A 14,828-nucleotide genomic window follows, 5' to 3' on the forward strand; every position below is an offset into this window, starting at 1 on the left:
CACACTGATTCACAATCGTCTGAAGCAAATGTTTATGCCAGACAAACATCTCCGTGCAACACCACAGATGAAACGGTCAGACAAGATCCACATACAACCTATCAGTAGGTTAAAAAAATAGCTGAAATATACCACTAACCTCATAAAGTGCAGCAGTGCTTAAATCCAGCGAGTTGAGGCATACAAGGTAGAAATGGAAATGAAAAGAGATCCAAAAATGATTTATGTATTTGTTTTTTCAATTTTAAATGTTCAGAAACCAGCAGAGACTCTGTCGGCCATTTTGGCTTGAACTCACTCTCTCCCTCTTGCGCTCTCTCTCCCCCTCTGTCTCTCTAAAGGAAGCAGCTTTTTGTGACCTTCAAATAGAGGCAAGTCACGTGACTCGGGGCAGGCTGTCAATCAGGAAAAGGAGGGTGGAATGCTACAATCTTAAAGAGAAAGCAGCCTTTTTTGCACCTAAAAGACTACTTCGCACTGCACTGCTTTCCCTCAATAGTGTAATGTTGCTGTAGCATACTTTGCATCTGCATTACTTCTCATCTATTTATCATGCGAGAGTAGTACACAGAAACAAGATTTTATCCAGTAGATCAGGGGATATAACTAAATAAAAGCATATCTGGATTATTATTTTCTTTGCACTAGCTACAAATTAAACCAGCTAATCGTGTTAATGTAACATTAAGCTTCCACAGATGAAAAGACATGAAATGCAAAAATTAAGTGTCCAACAATATTCAGTCTTCTATACTGGACTTTGGGGCACAGGGCCCCAGCAGTCGCTGTCTGCTCCCCCTCACACATACACATTCCCCTGCAAGAGGAAGTGACCCTTTAGGAAGGCCCCATCTGGCTTTAAAAATGCAAGACTACCCAGTAATAAGTAAAGGGTGACCAGACGTCCCGATAAAATCGGGACCGTCCCGATATTTAGGCATTTGTCCCGCGTCCCGATCGATCTTCGGTCCGGACGCTGCACGCCGCCTTTTTTTTTTCCTCCGCCGGCAGCACTCGGCTGTTCTCGGTTGTTGTTTTTTCCCCTCTCATGAAAACCAGAGGCTCCCCCACTGTAAACTGACCCACACATTGCTACCAGTCTGGACCCAGCTAGACTTGCATGTCAGAATGCAGAGTGAAAGGAAAAGTTACAGCGGTTGTTACTTCTCTGCTCTGTCATTATGGTGATGAGCATGGTGTAAATACCTAGACGCTGGAGGTATGCATAGCTAAGGGAAGGTGCATAATCTCCTCTGACTGCCGGCAGCACTCGGCTGTTCTCGGCTTCCCCCCCACCCCCCGACTGCCGGCAGCACTGGGCCACTGTAGGGAATTGGGAGAGGGAGCTGTTTGTGTCGCAGCACTCGGCTTTTTTTTTTTTTTTTTTTTTTTTTGCTCTGCGGGTGACCCCCCCCCTTGTGTCCCGATATTTTCTTCCTGTCATCTGGTCACCTAACCAGCAGCACTAAAAGACACACCTTTACCACTTCAAAACTGAGCCCCTACATATCAACAGTTCCAGACAGCTATTTTTCAGCCTAAGAACTACGCAGCAAGTAAGCAGATGAGGACTGGAGAGAAACGTGGGACACAACAAGACACAGACACTCCTCCAACTTTGAATAAAGCTTTTTTTCTATTAACATATACACCCTACTCTAACTTATTAGTAAACCGCCCACCCCTCCAAATTCCTAAACAATCTAGCCCTTTTCTTGTTATATTTTGAACTGTCTCCTATCCTGAGCTGGAGAAGCCTGGGACCCAGCATCAGGCTGTTTCTTCCTCTGGATCCATGGACTCTGGGAGGAGAGGATGCGAGTGTCTGGGCTGGGGTGGTGAGCGCAGCTGGGCTCTAGGGATAGGGAGAGTGGGTTTCTGGGTTGGGGGACATCCTGCAGCTGGGCTCTGGGGAGGAGGGGGTGCAGAGTGTCTGGGAAGGCAGGGGGCCACAGCTGGACGCTGGGGAAGGAAGAGATGTGAGTGTCTGGGCTGGTGGGAGGCCACGATCCGGCTCTGGGAGTGGAAGGGGTGTGAGTGTCTGAACTGGCAGGGGGCTGGCGACTGGGCTTTGGGGACGAAGGGATGTGAGTGTCTGGGCTGGGGAACACTCCACAGCTGGGCTGTGAGGGGGGGGAGGGTGCAAGTTTCTGCCCCCCTGCTGGGCTCTGAGGGGAGGAGGCCGAGAAACAGGAACATAAGAACGGTCATACTGGGTCAGACCAAAGGTCCATCTAGCCCAGTATCCTGTCTTCCAACAGTGGCCAATGCTAGGTGTCCCAGAGGGAATGAATAGAACAGGTAATCATCAAGTGATCCATCCATCCCCTGTTGCCCATTCCCAGCTTCTAGCAAAGAGAGTCTAGGGACACCATCCCTACTCATCTTGGCTAAAAACCATGGATGGACCTATCCTCAATGAATTTATCTAGTTCTTTTTTGAGCCCCATTATAGTCTTGGCCTTCACAACATCCTCTGGCAAAGAGTTCCACAGATTGACTGGGCGTTGTGTGAAGAAATACTCTTTTGTCTGTTTTAAACCTGCTGCCTATTAATTCCATTTGGTGGCCCCTTGTTCTTGTGTTATGAGGAGTAAATAACATTTCTTTATTTACTTTCTCCACACCAGTCATGATTTTACAGACCTCTGTCATATTCCCCTTTAGTCATCTCTTTTCCAAGCTGAAAAGTCCCCATTTTATTAATCTCTCCTCATACAGAAAAGGTTCTATACCCCGAATAATTTTTGTTGCCCTTTTCTGAACCTTTTCCAATTCCAATATATCTTTTTTGAGATGGGGCAACCACATCTGCACACAATATTCAAGATGTGGGCATACCACGGATTTATATAGAGGCGATATAGTATTTTCTGTCTTATTATCTATCCCTTTCTTAATGATTCCCAACATTCTGTTTGCTTTTTTGACTGCTGCTGTACATTGAGTGGATGTTTTCAGAGAACTATCCACAATGACTCCAAGATTTCTTTCTTGAGTGGTAACAGCCAATTTAGACCCCATCATTTTATATATATAGTTGGGCTTATGTTTTCCAGTGTGCACTACTTTGCATTAATCAACATTGTATTTTCTCTGCCATTTTGTTGCCCAGTCACCCGGTTTTGTGAGATCCCTTTGTAGCTCTTCGAAGTCTGCTTTGGACTTAACTATCCCTGCATCGTTGGCATCAGTTGAAGAAAAGGAACTCCTATCCCTACAATGTGATGAACCTTCCACCAGTCTAGGGAATGCTTCACCGGATGGGGAACTAAGACCTGCTTGTCAAGGTGTTCATTTGTTTGGCGAGTAAACTGATCTGAGCCACTACTGGAAAACAGTGAAGGCGTAACCTTGCATGTTCTGTCACAAAGGTGCAAGCTGCCACCTGACCAAGGAGTTGAAGATAGTTTCTGACTGAAGTCAGCTCCCTTGAACAGTTCTGACAAGGTATGATAATTAGAGCCCAGCACAGATACAAAATTTGTACCCGCATCCGATTCGCAAAAATAGTTTGCGTATATAAAGTGGATTTGCAGGGCTCTAACGATAATGTCACAAACATGGAACGGAAGGTCCTGGCTGCTAAAGAATCTAGGGATGCCCCTATAAATGGTATGTTCTGAATGGGAGTTGGTGTGGGTTTTTCAACATTCAACTGCAGACCCAAAGTATAAAAACAGGGAAAACGCTTTTTCTGTGACAGATGACACCTCTTGGTACAACTGACCCTTGAGCAGCCAGTCATTGAGATATGGGAAAACGGTGATCACCTGACAATACAGGAAAATAGCCACCACTGTTAAAACCTTTTAAAACACTCTCAGCACCAAGGAGAGACTAAATGGAAGCACCTGATACTGAAAATAATGGCCTACTACAAAATACAGAAACCTTCTACAATCCATCGGTGATTTCCAGAAAACACCATCCTGGCCACTGTGGATGTAGAATCCGTCTACACCAACATTCCACACAAAGATGTACAAGCTATCAGGAACAGTATCCTCAATAATGTCACGGCAAACCTGGTGGCTGAACTTTGTCCTCACCCACAACTATTTCACATTTGGGGACGATATATACCTTCAAGTCAGCGGCACTGCTATGGGTACCAACATGGCCCCACAGTATGCCAACATTTTTATGGCTGACTTAGAACAACGCTTCCTCAGCTCTCGTCCCCTAACGCCCCTACTCTACTTGCGCTACATTGATGACATCTTCATCATCTGGACTCATGGAAAAGAAGACCTTGAGGAATTCCACCATGATTTCAACAATTTCCATCCCACCATCAACCTCAGCCTAGACCAATCCACACAAGCGGTCCATTTCCTGGACACCACTGTGCTAATCAGCGATGGTCACATAAATACCACCCTATACCGGAAACCTACTGACCGCTATACTTACCTACATGCCTCCAGCTTCCATCCAGGACACACCACACGATCCATTGTCTACAGCCAAGCCCTAAGATACAACTGCATTTCCTCCAATCCCTCAGACAGAGACAAGCACCTACAAGATCTCTATCAAGCATTCTTAAAACTACAATACCCACCTGCTGAAGTGAAAAAACAGATTGACAGAGCCAGAAGAGTACCCAGAACTCACCTACTACAGGACAGGCCCAACAAAGAAAATAACAGAAAGCCACTAGCCGTCACCTTCAGCCCCCAACTAAAACCTCTCCAGCGCATCATCAAAGATCTACAACCTATCCTGAAAGATGATCCCTCACTCTCACAGATCTTGGGAGACAGACCTGTCCTTGCTTACAGACAACCCCCCATCCTGAAGCAAATTCTCACCAGCAACCACACACCACAGAACTCAGGAACCTATCCTTGCAACAAAGCCCGATACCAACTCTGTCCACATAGCTATTCAAGTGACACCATCATAGGACCTAATCACATCAGCCACGCCATCAGGGGCTCGTTCACCTGCACATCTACCAATGTGATATATGCCATCATATGCCAGCAATGCCCCTCTGCCATGTACATTGGCCAAACTGGACAGTCTCTACTATGGACACAAATCTGACATCAGGAATCACAACATTCAAAAAACAGTAGGAGAACACTTCAACCTCTCTGGTCACTCAGTAACAGACTTAAAGGTGGCAATTTTGCAACAGAAAAGCTTCAAAAACAGACTCCAACGAGAAACTGCTGAACTTGAATTAATATGCAAACTAGATATCATCAATTTAAGCTTGAATAGAGACTGGGAATGGCTGAGCCATTACACACATTGACTCTATTTCCCCATGTCAAACATCCTCACACCTTCATGTCAAACTGTCTGAAATGGGCTATCTTGATTATCACTACAAAAGTTTTTTCTCTTAATTAATTAGCCTCTTAGAGTTGGTAGGGCAACTCCCACCTTTTCAGGGTGGGTGGGTGGGTGTGTGTGATCTCCTTACTATATGTTCCATTCTATGCATCCGAGGAAGTGGGCTATAGCCCACAAAAGCTTATACTCAAATAAATTTGTTAGTCTCTAAGGTGCCATAAGTCTCCTGTTCTTTTTGAGGATACAGATTAACACGGCTGCTACTCTGAAACCTTTCTACAACAGTGCTTCTCAAAGTGGTGGTCTGCGGACCGGTGCCAGTCCGTGAGCCATCGGCTGCCAGTCCACGGCAAGTTTCCTCATAAGAGCGTCGAATAGGATAATAATATGGCACCGGTCCCTGGCACACTGGGGGGAAAAATTGCTGGTCCCCCACATCAGATAGCTTGAAAAGCACTGTTCTACGAGACAGTTGTATCGCTATATGGAAGTACGTTTCCTGAAGGTCAAGGCCGAAAACCTATCCCCTGAACTCAGAGAAGGAATTATAGCTGCAAGAGTCCCAATTCTGAACTTTTGAAGCTTCACACATTTGTTTAGGAGTCTTAGATCTAAGATTGGTCTCCATCCTCTATTTTTCTTTGGTACAAGAAAATACCTCGAATAGAAGCCTCTCCCCTGGCGCTGAGCAGGGACCAGTTCTATCGCTTCTACACGAAGAAGGGAGTTTATTTCCTGTCTTAGCAGGAATGAGAGTGGTCCCTGAAGGGACATGGGGAAGGGAAATGAGGAGGCAGCAGGCAGGTAAAATGAATGGTATAGCCCAATGATATTACTTCCATCACCCATTTGTCTGAAGTGATACCTACCATGCTTGTTGGAAATGGCTGAGTCGGTCTCCAAATGGGAGGAGGTGGGCAAAATATTGGAGCTGACAAGCTAACGGAAGTGGGGTGTTCGAACCCTTGGCCATCCCATAAAAAAAAAAAAAAAAAAAAAGTTACCTACGTTTTTGTAACTCTTGTTCTTTAAGATGTGTTGCTCATGTCTATTCCATTCTAGGTATGTGCGCTACCACGTGCACAGTCAGAGATTTTTGCCTTAGCAGTATCCGCAGGGTCGGCTGTAGCACCCCCTTGAGTGCCGTGCTCACGCACTGCTATATTAGGCGCTGCCAACCCTATGCCCTCTCAGTTCATTCTTGCCAGCAACTCTGACAGAAGGGTAGGAGGGCGGGTAATGGAATGGAAATAAGCAACACATCTCGAAGAACAGTTACGAAAAGCTGGGTAACCGTTTTTTCTTCTTCGGGTGCTTGCTCATGTCGATTCCATTCTAGGTGACTCACAAGCAGCATCCTCGGAGGTGGGCTCGGAGTTCATAGCCTAGCTTCTCTACCGAAGCCAGGATCAACCAGGGCCTGCTGGGTAGGTGCACAATGGGATGTAAACATATGGGCGGGCAACCAGGTGGCTGCTGTACAGATGTTCCTGGATAGGTACATGGACTAGGAAAGCTGCCGAAGAGGCTTGCGCCCTGGTTGCATGGGCAGTTACGATTGCTGGAGGGGACAGCTTTGCCTGATCGTAGCAGCAGCGAATGCAGGCAGTGATCCAAGAAGAAATTCTTTGAGTGGACACTGGACGATCTTTCATACGGTCAGCCATCATGATGAACAATTGCGTTGACTTGCAGAATGGTTTGGTCCTTTCAACGTAGAAGGCTAGTGCCAATGTTGAAAGTAGGAGGAATGGAAGAGGAATGGAAGTCTTGCATTGCAGACTTGGCAATTTTGAGGACCCCTAGGTGGACAAGCAACCTGACCCAGGCCAGGGTAGGGGAGGGTAGGATATTAAAGAGGTCATCGGACTCCTCCGCTAGCTCCTCGACCTCCAAGTTCAGGTTGGCCGCCACCCTCTTGAGCAGGGCCTGGTGCTCCTTGAAGTCATGGGGAGGTGGGGGCTGATCATTTGTGAGGGGCCGGCCACCACTTCATCTGAATATGACAAAGATGACTACCCAGAAGGGGGAGGGGCGGCTTCCCCTTCCTTGTCCAGGGACAGCTCCTTGGGCGTTGGGGCCACTCCAACTCGGGTGCCAGCTGTGCTGGGGGCAGCTTGTCCGATGCAGCCTTGGAGGAATGATGGGAGTACAGGACCAGCATAACAGGTACACCCCACAGGCTCCAGTACTGCCACTGAGTGGGCCATTGCCCCTGCCTCCACGCCACCGCTGCAGGAGCCACGCCAGTCTCGCAGGCCAGTGGCGATTCGCCTTTTATAGGTGAGGGGCTGAACTCCCCTTTAGGCTCGCATCATTGCCCTTCCGGTGATCAGGGCGGAACCGTAGATGCCTGAGTCTGCCAACTGATCCTCATCAGCGACTTGGGAGGAGAGGGCAAGGACCGGTGCCAGCCCGAAGAGTGGTACCAGGGAGCCGGAGACTGGTGCCACGCCCGGGAACGATCCCTCATCATGGGGATCAACGCCTCGGAGATGTGATGGTGATCTGCGCTGTGGCGAACTCCGGCGAGAGGGCCAACGGTACCATGGATACAGGGATCGGCGTCGTGACTCAGGTGTCCCGTGCTTTCTGGGCGGAGATTTGACGACAGGGACCTGTGTCTTGAAACCAGGACCGAGGCTGCGGTGGTGGGGTCCGAGATCGCGGTGATGGGGACCAACGCCTGCAGTCCAGGGATTGAGTATGCTCCACTACTTTAGGGGGCAGTCCCATAACGGGCTTGCCCATAGATGCCAGGGCCTTGGCTGGGTCCATCACCTGGCTTGGCATGTGCGGTACCAGTCGGCCTACTTGCTCTTTGGCTGCCAGGCCCGCTTCGGGCACAGATGACCCTACTAGGAGCCGGGACCCCTTGCTGCTTCCAGGAGTCAGGGCGGGTCCCAGGCTGGGCTGGGGGGTCCGACTGCAGGCGTACGGCAGAACAGCTCCGGAGCAGGCACGTGGCCTGACACAAGTCCTTTGCCCGAAGCCCCTTACTTCTGCGGTGCCAGTGGGCCCATCGACTTCAACCTTTCTTAGGCACGGGGGAGGGGGAATGGTGCCGGGTGGATTCCAGTGCTGGTGGTGCGCTGTGCATCGAGGTGCCGAGCGTGGAGTCCGATCGAGAGGGCTCCGAGGTAGGACAAAGAAGCGCAGCCTCCATGAGGAGTGCCCTCAAACAGATATCCCGCTCCTTCTGAGTTCGAGGGTGAAAGTTTTTCAAGATTCTGCACTTATCCTTTCTGTGGGACTCCCCCAAACACTTTAAACAGCTTTCGTGGGGGTCATGAATGGGCATCGGCCCACTGCACAATGAACATGGCTTAAAGCCTGGGGAACGGGGCATGCCTCGCTCTGAGGTGAAGTCTCAGCCGGGACTCTAACTACTAAACTACTAACACTTAACTGAAAGGTCTAACTAAGTACCTATCAATTAACAATCAAGAAGGCAGGACAATGGACTGTAAGAACCGCTAACACTCTTGCGATGCAAGACAAGGTGCTTCGACCAACCGTCACGGGCAGTAAGAAGGAACTGAGAGGGCGTAAGGTCGGCAGCACCTAATATACCAACGCATGAGCGTGGCTCTCAAGGGGGTGCTACAGCCGACCCTACGGATACCGCTAAGGCTCCAATGACTGTGCACGTGGGCGCGCACACACCTAGAATGGAATCAACATGAGCAAGCACTCGAAGAAGAACTGAGGCTTTGATGAGGAAGGCTGCTGTGTAGATGCCTCAAGTGGGTTAGAAAGGTAGCTTTCTCTGGAACTTCTCTCTCTCTCTCTCTGGAAGATTCCGTTGGTCTCTGAAATCCAGAGAATTGCATCAGACAGGATCTGTGAGCCATTTGTGATCTATTAAACTTCCTTTTGTTTGCAGGAGCCAGGTACCTAACAAGTGTAACGTGGCCCTGGAATCCTTAAGGGTATGCAATGACTCTTTGGCATTTTCTACAAACAGCTTCAGTCCATCAAACAGAAGTTCCTCTATCATATTCTGGACTTCTCTGGAGAAGTCACGTAGCTATAACCAGAAACCCCTGTGCATCGCCACTGTCGTAGAGATGGAGCGGGCCTTGGTATCTGCAGTATCCAGAGCTGCCTGAAGAGATGTTCTGGCTAGTAATTGTCCCTCAGCTATAGTGGCCTGAAATTGTTCCCTTTGGTCCAGCAGAAGCCATTCAATAAACAATCCAACTTTGTATAGTTCATGTAGTTTTACTTTGCCATCAGCACCTAGTAATTCGCAATATGGAATTGTAGGGTTGCTGATTAGATTAATAGGATTTTCTCCCCAGCAGGTCCTGGCACTTCTGGTCTCTGTCATATAGGGTGACATAACGCTGTTGCTTACCCCATTCATTAACCATATCAAGAACCAGAGAGTTAGGTGGAGGGAGGGAGAATAAGAACTTTGAGTCCTTAGTGGGCATGTAATATTTTTTTTCAAATCAACCCTCTTACACGTGGGCATTACGGTAGCCGGAGACTGCCAAATGGATTCTGCAGGATGCAGGAGAGCAATTCTGGATGGTCTCTCAGATTGCAGAATATCCAACAGCTTGTGTTGGGATTCTCTGACCTCTTCAAGAAGTAAATGTTGGGATTCTGCTACCCATCTAACGATATCCTGGAACTACCAAAAGTCATTGGCCACAGATGGAGGAGGAGACATTACAGCTTCATCCTCAATAGTTTCTTGGGCTTCAAATGTTTCCTCCTGTTGTTGGGGAGAAGAGTTGAGTCTCCCTGTTATCCCAATGGGAGAGGGCTGGGGCGCTGGAAAAGTGTCTGTGATAAGCTGCCTAGAGATCCCAATATGGCCACTGAGGACCATACGGGGGAGCAGGTGGCATTCAGGGCTGCTCCCACCAGGAGTGGTGAGATCCTTGAGTATCAACCTTACCCCTCCGAGAAAGGGGGTTCATATATGAATACGAGGAGGAATCCCGAACAGAAATCTGAAGGGAAATCTTCATTATCATCCTCCTCTTCTTCTATTGGTGGAGTGCAAATCAAAAAGGGAGGTGATGGTACAAGGAATGTATAGAGCTCCAAAGATCAAGTGGCTCTCAGTAATGAAAGGGGCTCGGTACCCACCAGCAATGTGGACTCTGGTTCAGCAGTCACTGATAAGTCCTTTGTGTATCTAAAATCTTGCAGCATCGAATGATGTTGCGGTATCAAGTATTGTTGCGACACAAAGAAATGTTGCAACACTGAGGGGGTACTGTTGGACTACGCCTGTCCTTGCTGAAGAGTACCAATTACTTAGCATGCTTCACAGATGGCACCAATGCGGCTGGAGGCTTACATAGTACCGAAGAACTCAGTAGGGTATCAGGAGAGAAGTTAAGTCCAACAGTACCGAAACTCTGTTTGCTCTGGCATTCTCCAAGTAAATATCATATTGCCTTTATATAAATCCATGGTACGCCCACACCTTGAATACTGCGTGCAGATGTGGTCGCCCCATCTCAAAAAAGATATATTGGAATTGGAAAAGGTTCAGAAAAGGGCAACAAAAATGATTAGGGGTACAGAACAGCTTCCGTATAAAGATTAATAAGACTGGGACTTTTCAGCTTGGAAAAGAGGCGACTAAGGGGGGGATATGATAGAGATCTATAAAATCATGAGTGGTAAAAAGAAAGTAAATAAGGAAGTGTTATTTACTCCTCCTCATAATACAAGAACAAGGGACCACCAAATGAAATTAATAGGTAGCAAGTTTAAAACAAACACAAGAAAGTATTTTTTCATGCAACGCACTGTCAAACTATGGAACTCCTTGACAGAGGGTGTTGTGAAGGCCAATACTATAACAGGGTTCAAAAGGGAGCTAGATAGATTCATGGAAAATAGGTCCATCAATGGCTATTAGCCAGGATGGGCAGGAATGGTGTCCCTAGCCTCTGTTTGCCAGAAGCTGGGATTGGGTGACAGGGCATGGATCACTTGACAACTGTCTGTTCATTCCCTTTGGGGCACCTGCCATTGGCCACTGTCAGAGGACAGGATACTGGGCTTGATGGACCTTTGGTCTGACCCAGTATGGCCGTTCTTATGTTCTTACAGTACTGGGGTCTTTCCAGCACCATGACTGGAATTAGACCTGCAGGGCTTTCCCACTACACTGGTACTGGAGGAGCCTGTTGCCTTCACAGTACCGAGCCTTGAGGATGTCATCTCTAAAGCTGTCAATCTGGTTGGTGAACAAGATATTTTTGAGGATGACTCCTTGCGAGGGAAATTAGGACTCCTCCTCTTAGGATGTTTAGAAGAGGACTCTGAGGATTTCCCCTGTGTGGGAGAGTGCTGTGCTGAGGCTGCAGCAGCGCTGAAGGCCCCTAGGGAGGGCCTCTCTGACCTGATCCCAGCGTTTTCTTACTAATGTCACTGTATATTTCTACTTGACCCATCATGCATGAAACCTGTGAACAGATCTTTGCAAACGACCTGAAAATCTGTACTAGTCCTTCTCTGAATAACTTCCCTTCACTAACTGCCCTTCCTTTTGAAGTCTTAGAAAAGGGATCAGCTAACTACAAATGCAGAAGGTTCAACAAGCTGTAATAGATAGGTGCTATGCATGGAGTCAGACTAACATAATCAAAAGCATCACCCACCTAAAAAGGTTGCTAACTCCATGATGGGCAAGGAGTTCAACAAATCTTTATCTGGCTAATAGTCAACTGAAGATCCATGTGCCTGTTATCTCAACATCACACTAGAGGAAGAAAAAACTCAGAGCTCTGATACCTGCATAAACATGATCACTAACCCTTAGTTATAGTCACATGGTCTGCTGGGAGAATGGTATTTCTAGTCATACCCATAATCCTGTTGTCCACTTGGGGACTGAAACAACACGGAAGTTGTCTAGGGAAATTGTACAAGAGTCCAGAGGGAGAATCTCAATCTGGAGTTGTATTCTTGGCTTCCAATATTTTTTGAATGTGGAGTGAAAAAAACCAAGGTGGTTTTTTTTTTTTTTTTTTTTTTTGGTACTGGCTGGGATGGGGTTTGCGCTGTCCTCCATGTCTCAATGAGCAAACCTCAGTTGAGGGCTCAGGTTCACCTACTGCTTTTTCTAACTTGTAGGTCTTTGGACTCTTTACCCTCAAGTTGCATAGCTGCAGTGGTGGCGGCTACTGCTGCTGCTGCTCCCTTGGAAGGCTGAGGTGCCATTATGGGATCTGCTTAAACCGTCTCTTGCATTCCCCCTGGGCTGGAGGCCCTCTGTGGCCCAATTCCCTGTCTAAGCCATCGCACCAGCCACGGGAGTTAGGTCCCATGTCTGGAAGGCTACAAGGGGACCTGGACTGCTCACTGTTAAACAATAGAATACCCACTGAAATTTCTTAAATATTTTGGATGTTTTTCTACATTTTCAAATATATCAATTTCAATTACAACACAGAATACAAAGTGTACAGTGCTCACTTTATACAAATGTAGTTATTTTTGTTACATAACTGCACTCCAAAACAAAACAATGTAAAACTTTAGAGCCTAGATGTCCACTCAGTCCTACTTCTTGTTCAGCCAATTGCTCAAACAAGTTTCTTTACATTTGCAGGAGATAATGCTGCCCGCTTGTTTACAATGTCACCTGAAAGTGAGAACAGCTGTTCGCATGGCACTGTCAAAGAAGTGGTTATAGAATAAAATATTCATTGAAGATGTGAACAACATTTTTTGAACTACTATAAGAATAAAAGTTATTGGAACCACAAAATGTCTTGCGACTATCATCAATTTTTAATTCCAGTCACCAGGTCAATGAAGCATAAGCAACAAGAGCCAAACTTTTTTTTTTTTTTTTAAATTAACTGTAACCTATAGTATATTCACTTAGGTAGATGAAAAATCCAGATGACTAATCAAGCAAAAAGCAATGTCCTCAACGAAGTATTGTGTTTATAGTACAGCTGAATAATGTGACTATTCTTGTATTTTAGCTGAGATATCAAAACTGTAGTTTTACACTTGTACAAATTTTATTAGTAACCTAACTAGGACTTAGTTCTTTAGGGTAAGCTCTGGCATTTTACTCTGTATTTGTACAACATCTAACACAAAAGGTCCTTGATCCTGATTGGGACCCCTGGACACCGCTGGACAGTAATACAAATAATTTGGTGAGGAACTCTGCCCACTCCAAGTTTTGAATGTTCTCTCCAGTCAAAATAGTTCTGGGAAGGTAGAATATAGTGTTGTAAGTCACCTGAAAAGCTGCAGCTAGAAATCAGGTCAGTTGAGAAAGAATTCTCAAATTTTATTCACAGTAAACAAATGCAGCAACAAAAGGCAGAGAGCACACCATTTCAATGAGGCCAATATAATACCCCTCCATGTTATTCTCTGCAATCACATACTTAGTTTCACGATTAAGTCTCTGAGAAATTTTATTAAAGCAGGAATTTAACTTCCACTTTTTTATATTATCTGCTTCATTTCAAAAATTTTCTGCATGTTTCAATCACCACAAGTTTGAAACTCTTCTTCAATTTACTGATACTAGTATGAACAGAAAGAAATGGCAACAATTATTTTGAAAAGCTTGGCTCATTTCCACTATAGAAAAGAATGCATCTGCTCAGTACTAGAACCTCCATGAGTTCATCTTAGCTATCTATCTAAGAAACAACTTCGGCCACAGAGGTAGCAGCCTGTGTTGTTAGCCTACTAAAAGCGTAAGACCAGAACCAATGAAACAATTCAGTTCCCTGCATTAACTAGAAGGCAGTGTTTTAGGGGTGGGTAAGATCATTCTCCTCCTTTAAATGACGAAGTGACACTGGAATTGTATGTTAAAAAAAGTTTCTATGGTCTGGCTCTGCCAAAGATCCAAGATCTTCCTAACCTCTATAAAGAGAGAAGTCAAGAACAGGATAATCACCATAATGTTGGCACTGGCTCGAGCAAAGGAATTATCTAGATATTCGTAGGACATCCATTATTATAGTGCCATTAGCAGAGGGCTTTCCCCTCCCCCAACCAAAGAAAGGTTTCTATATTTCCACCAAAAATACTTAGAGACATATTTTCTCCATGCACTTTCTTAATAGAAATGAGTCAATTTCTTTTTTGATTACATTTCCTCTTTCCTCGAACTATAAAAGGCCAGCATCTAAATGGTCCATCCTGTAAAGGACATTTCATTTACAATTCCAGTTCCTTTCTGGAAATTTATTTTAAAGTAACGTTCACGTTTCAGGGAGCACCAGTCTACCAGATGCACACCAAGGGTTGACAATGGGCAAACTCTTCTTTTGGTGCATTTCAGTGGTTTCACAAGACAAGGAACATGTAAAGCTTCATATACATATTTCCACTGGTAAAGTGAATTCACTTTCTTAGCTCTAGCTTCCTAACGCCATTAATCCTTTAACTACAAATTCTGATTAACCCACTGCAGAATATACAAAGCAGAATTTTGTGTTTCAGAATATAAGGCAAATCAGCACACTGACTTTTCAGTTACTAGCTACTATGAAATATGGGTA

The 14,828-nt window shown here is 46.0% G+C and overlaps 1 protein-coding gene across 2 annotated transcripts in view; it reads right to left on the reverse strand.

Annotated features, from left to right (window-relative positions):
- The window catches only part of TNRC6B (trinucleotide repeat containing adaptor 6B), a 221,655-nt gene that overhangs the window by 138,527 nt on the left and 68,300 nt on the right, over positions 1 to 14,828 (reverse strand). The gene's annotated exons all lie outside the window — the stretch shown is intronic.

Source organism: Emys orbicularis, chromosome 1 (genome assembly GCF_028017835.1).
Source record: "Emys orbicularis isolate rEmyOrb1 chromosome 1, rEmyOrb1.hap1, whole genome shotgun sequence".
Lineage (NCBI taxonomy): Eukaryota > Metazoa > Chordata > Testudines > Emydidae > Emys > Emys orbicularis.